At 45.4% G+C, this 6120-nt stretch overlaps 1 pseudogene; it reads right to left on the minus strand.

Moving 5' to 3' along the window:
* Nucleotides 1-991: 991 nt before the first annotated feature.
* Nucleotides 992-1557, minus strand: LOC147449627 (uncharacterized; annotated as a pseudogene).
* Between the last annotated feature and the right edge of the window lie 4563 nt (nucleotides 1558-6120).

A 6120-nucleotide genomic window follows, 5' to 3' on the forward strand; every position in this document is an offset into this window, starting at 1 on the left:
ACCCAGTCAAGCCATATGACCATGTGACAAATTGAGACTATAGAATTTGTAACCTGAGGAGAGCTAAACATGCTCATATGATTATCTTAACCATTATATTGTACCTGACCTATGTCCCCTTTCCGAAAACCAGTTATATAATAGTTCTTTGCCTCACCTTTACAACGCACCTTCCAAGCAAAACTAGCATGCGAATCGAACTCTGGAATTCTCGTAAACAAATCATACTGGCTAACCGCTGCATCGAAGCGCCTAGACTATGAAGGCGCTTTGTTTGTTATTAAAAAAAAAACGTTCGTCCTGCGCCATCCCTACCCGGCTCTCTGAGCCTGTCGTGCCTAGCCTCACTGCTCGCCATATGCTCCATGGTGACGTATTCTCCTCCCCGACACCTACGATCAGTCTCCACCTTTGCTTTCATTCTCTTTTGCTTAACACCACGAGGACATCTCCAAGGACCTACGTACTCACCTACGTACTCACCTGAGAGAGCATTTTCAAAGATTCTGGAGATTTTTCAATTATCTTGCAGCTAGTACCACCTAATTGATATGTATTCCTAATGGATTCAAAAAATAAAAACCATTGATTTGTTTAGAGATTCCAATTTCAAATAAGGGGTGGCAAGCGCATACATCTTCATGCATCATGCCGCCATCCTCATCCATTTCGAGTGCCAGCCCAACCTGATCCTAATGAGATTAGTCTGGCATTTTTATGCGGCGCAAATAGCAGCATGCATCTTGGCCCATCCCTAGATTGCTATGGCCATCACAAGCACGACCACAAGTCATGCATCGCTTTGCTTGCAAGGTGATGGCCTCCCATTGTGAGCGTGTGTGCCCTGTCAGGTGGTTGTAATCAAGGTCCAATTTTAACAAGGCTGTACAATTGAATAATTGTGGGGGTATATAACCTGCAAGGTTGTTCATGCCTATGTCCAACTTCTGTAGCTTCACCAACATGCCCGTCTCTGTTGGTATCGATCCATTTAGCCCATTGTTCTGGCCTCAAAAACCATTAAGTGGGAGCAATTGCCAATATCTGAGGGAATGCCGCCATACAAGTGGTTGTCTGATAATGAGAGAACCATCAGCTTTTGTAGCATCCCCAAACTAGAGGGAATGGTGCCAGTCAGTCTGTTGCTCTGGAAATCAAAAACCTGGGCTGTAGAAAGGCTGCTAAGAACTGAAGGGACAGAACCTTGAGAGAGTTACCAGCAAGAGCAAGAACTTGCAAGTTCGGCAAACCGGCAAGCTCGACCGGAATGGGCCCAGAAAGCTTTTGCCCTCTCAGATCCAGAACTTGCAAGGCCAAGAGCTTCCCCAGAGATGAGGGTATCCCACCCGTGAAGTGGTTCCCAGTCAAATTTAGCACTCTTAATGAGCCAAATGAGCCTAAAAAGAAAGGAATGTTACCCGATAAATTGTTTTCTGCCAGGTCGAGGACTTGAAGATTGACGAGCTTCACCAACAGATTAGGGAGACTGCCATTGAAAGTATTTGAGGAGAGCACAAGGCTTTTCAGATTGAACCATGCAGACAAGGATTCTGGCATCGGACCAGACAAGTTGTTGCGGCTGACATCCAACGATTCTAGAGAACTAATGCTTCCCAGCTCGTCAGGCATGGTGCCCTGTCAGGTGGTTGGAATCTTCTTCAATGGAAGGTCCGTGTCTCGGGCTTGATCGGCATTATCAGTACCAGGCAGGCCACCGGAGGAAGGAGGGGGACCTTCCACCTTGATGATGGTAGCAACAGCGAGAGCCTCCTTGGCGAAGATGGCAGCAGGGGTGGCGGTTGCGAGAAGAAAGAGGAGGGCACGGCGGGAGCACTGACAGGCGGGTTGGGAAGAGCTGTTGGCGCGGATGGGTAGCATAGCGGGCTTGAAGGAGGGTGCTTGCCATCTCCCCCCCTCTTAGGCTGTTGCAATCGCTCGTCTTCTTCTTCTTCTTCTTCTCTCTCTCTCTCTCTCTCTCTCTCTCTCTCTCTCTCTCTCTCTCTAGATTCGCCCAAGGAATGGGCATTCAGCAATTTACTCCTGAGTCCTGGCTCTAGCTCTAGCCTCTCACGCTCCAGCTGAGTCTTTCTCTCTTCCTTTCCTTGGAAATTGGAAATGAGGAGCACCCCATCCATTCACTCTTTAATGAATTGGAAAGTTCGGGCCCGGGCTTTTGGAAATTGGAACTCAGTTAGGCTCGTGTCACACACGTTTGCCCGTATGTGTGTGCAATTGACATGGCAAAAAGGTATTGGCTATTGTGTGCGTCCGCTGCAACGAATGCTCACCCGGCCTAGACCCCTCGGTCAACTTCGCCTAGTAGCGGACATGAAGAGCAAAAAGGGCACGACATGTGAAAATAGGCGACAAATTCTTGCTCGTGCCTGGAGAAGCGGAAGTGGAACAAGCTGATTTGCTGATGTAGACGTTCGAAAGGAGAGAGCCTCCGTTGTGTGTGACAGCCAAAGCACCCAAGCAGGGATTTTTGGGCCCTGTCTTGCGCCTACGTCTGACAGAGACCTTACTAGTGCCTAGGGAACAAGTGACAAAGTCACGAGGCCTACCAAGTTTAAGGTAGACACCAAATGATATGTACAATTGATCTCTATTCAATAGAACTTGCAGTGTTCGGGAAAAATCATTTTTCCAAACATACAAAATTTCTTTCCTTAAATTTTTCAAGAGGAGATTTTAGAAAATTAGATTTTTTCTTGGATTTTTACACTATTTTTCTCTATTTTGAGGCGGAATTTCTCCTTTTCCCCTTGCCCTTAACCGGACTTTTTGAAATTGAAAACGGCACGATATTAAGCTAACACACATCTTTCCCGAACATTGAATAGAAGAGCAAGTATATTTGCCAAGTACAACATCCATAACTGATCTCTATTAGTATGGGTATTCAAGTGTGTCGTATGTGTGGTCAATTTTGAAAGTGGTTTATTAATGGGTATCTAAGCAGATGCCACCAAATGGAAAAGGGAAAGGCTTCACAGAGATAGCGGGGAGCCAGTCAAGTGGACGAAGGGAGAAGAAGACACGTGGGCAGAGCAGGCAGATAGGAGTCTCAGACAAATCTGTCTCTCTCTCCTTCCTTTCAAAGCACACATAGAAGAAGATTAGTCAAGTTTATGGTAGCATTGACCCCAACAAATCTAGAAGCTTGTTGAACAAGTCTTAAAGATGTTAGCTAAGGGAGAGGACAGGGAGGTACATATTTTTTTCATTGGTATAGCTATCTTAGTTTGCTAAAGGAGTAAATTAACTCTTTGAAATACCAAGAAGAACACCCTCATGTGAAAGATTCTTTGATTGGCTTGTTAGGGCATGTGTCTTATGGCATAAGCACTTAATACCCCCCCCTCCGCGGGGTAGGTCCCCCCTCCCTTATGCATACGGTACAAGCATGAAATAATGGGGGGCTATCCCTATTGTATACGCTTATGTCTAACCTCTAAAAACCCCCCTCTTGTACACTCATGTGATACCATACGGAAATCCATAGTGAATCCCCCGGGCCCTTGGGCGGTGATTCAACAGATGCTTTTCTTGTGTTTTGTCGGCCTTGTTTGGTAGGCCTGGGAGAGTCAGAGTGCGGTGAGCATGGGGGGGTTCGAAGTCGGGAACCAGCTCCATCGGTTGAACCGTACGGCCCCGAAATAGAAACATTCTTTTTTTCTTTGCTTGTTCTCATCGACTCAAGACTCGGGTCCACTGGAGGCAATGTCCACCCCGGGTGGGAGCCCACCTGGGATGTGAACCAACCAAAAGAAGAGCCAGCTGGCTGCTCCCCACCAGTTGGTCTCTTGTCTGACATCTACATTACAAAGAGCAATATAAGATTAAGCTTTCCACCCTACTCACTCATCTATAGATACATACACAAAGTATATTAGCACACAAACATGTAGATACACATATATACTAGTAGACCTAAGTAGAGGCTAGTAGTGCCAAAGGTCAAGTGCACCTCTTTAGATATCATCACAGTCTCAACCGTGGTAAAACCAAAGGTACATTGCGGTAATCCATGCATGAGTGGATCAATGACTGCAATGCCACAATTAAAAAAGGACTATACCCAAGAGGAAGTGTCTAACCTTTGCGTGCTATGCTCCCATACTTAGTGCCTACATACATGCATAAACAAATATATATGTACACAGAAATATATATACACATACGTAATGTAGTCATCGTTTTGAGTAGAGATAAAGAGTTATGGTTGTAAATGTAGCCATCGTTTTGTGTTGGTTGCACTTAGGTTCAACGTCTAAGTGATCAATTGATCGTAACATTACAATTCTCTCACTGAGTCTCTCTCTCTCTCTCTCTCTCTCTCTCTCTCTCTCTCTCTCTCTCTCTCTCTCTCTCTCCCCCCCCCCCCCTCTCGGTTGTGCAATTAGACTACGAAGCGAAAGCTCCATCCCAGAGTCATGCCTACGCCTCTATGTAAAGCAAGCACTTCGTTCAACAAAGCGTCCTCGCCTTGAAGGTAATTTTGGTACTGGTTGCTCAGGTATCCCTTTGGAGCCCAATTTTCATCTCCTTAACTTCTTCCCTATCTCTCTCTCTTTCCCTCTTCCCCTATCTCTCTCTTTTCCTCTCTCTCTCTCTCTCTCTCTCTCTCTCTCTCTCTCTTCTCTCTACTTCTCTCTCTCTCTCTCTCTCTCTCTATTTCTCTCCGTCTCTATCTACTCTCTCTCTCTCTCTCTCTCTCTCTCTCTATTTCTCTCCCTTTCTATCTACTCTCTCTCTCTTTCCCTATCTTTCTCTTTCCCTATGTCTCTCTCTCCCTTTCTATCTCTATTCTCTCTCTTTGCCTATTTGTCTCCCTCTCTATCTACTCTCTCTCTTTCCCTTTTCCCCTATCTCTCTCTATTCCTCTCTCTCTCTCTCTCTCTCTCTCTCTCTCTCTCTCTCTCTCTCTCTCTCTTCTTCTACCCCTCTCTATCTTTCCCTCTTTCTCTCTATCTCTCCCTCTATCTACTCTCTCTCTTTCTTTCATTCCCTGTCTTCTTCTACCCCTCTCTATCTTTCCCTCTTTCGCTCTATCTCTCCCTCTTTCTCTCTCTCTTTCTCTCATTCTCTCTCTTCTTCTACCCCTCTCTATCTCCTCTCTCTCTTTTCCTATCTCTCTCTTGTTCTATCCTTCCCTATCTTTCTCTTTCCCTATATCTCTCTTTCCCTCTTTCCCTGTCTCTCTTTCTATAAACATCTTTCTCTACTTCTCTCCCTCTCTATATACTCTCTCTTTTCCTCTCTACCTCTCTTCCCCCCCCCCCCCCCCCCCCCCCCCCCCCCCCCCCCCCCTCTCTCTCTCTCTCTCTCTCTATCCCTATCTCTTTCTCTTTCTCTATCTTTCTCTCATTCTCTCTTTATCTATCTCTCTCTCTCCATTTATCTCCCTCTCATTAATTCTCTCCCTCTTTCTCTCATTCTCTCTTTATCTCTCTCGCTCTTCATTTATCTCCCTCTCATTAATTATCTCTCTCTTTATCTACCTCTATCCCTCTTTCTCTCTCACTCTCTTTATCTATCTCTCTCTCTCTCTCTCTTTCTCTTTCTCTTTCTCTCCCTCTCTATCTATTTCCCTTCTCCTCTCTCTCTATTTATCCCCCTCTTTAAATTTATCTCTCTCTCTCTCTCTCTCTCTCTCTCTCTCCCTCCCTCTCTCTCTCTCTCTCTCTCTCTCTATCTATCTATCTACCTCTCTATCTCTCTCTCTTTACCTCTCTCTCTCTCTCTCTCTCTCTCTCTCTCTCTCTCTATCTCTCTATCTACCTCTCTCTCTCTCTCTCTCTCTCTCTCTCTCTCTCTCTCTCTCTCTCTCTCTCTCTCTCTATCTATCTAACAAACTTAACATTTCTATATAACATTTTATCCAAACAAGCCGAGCAAAGCAATCATTTCCAAACAAGCCTAGCGAAGCAACCATTTCCAAATGAACGAGGTATGTTATGGATTCTCTTTTTTTTTTCAATTTATGCGTGTGTGTGTGCGCGCGTGCAATAATACCTGCGGTAATGTCTTGCACCTAAAATAAGCAAGAAGGCAGAGTATGCCGCGTTTTTGCTGCATACTCTAAGTTCTTTCTCTCTGCCATCGCTCCCAAGCTTC

This window comes from Adiantum capillus-veneris, chromosome 10 (assembly GCF_014529385.1).
Source record: "Adiantum capillus-veneris isolate H3 chromosome 10, ASM1452938v2, whole genome shotgun sequence".
In the NCBI taxonomy this organism is placed as follows: Eukaryota; Viridiplantae; Streptophyta; class Polypodiopsida; order Polypodiales; family Pteridaceae; genus Adiantum; species Adiantum capillus-veneris.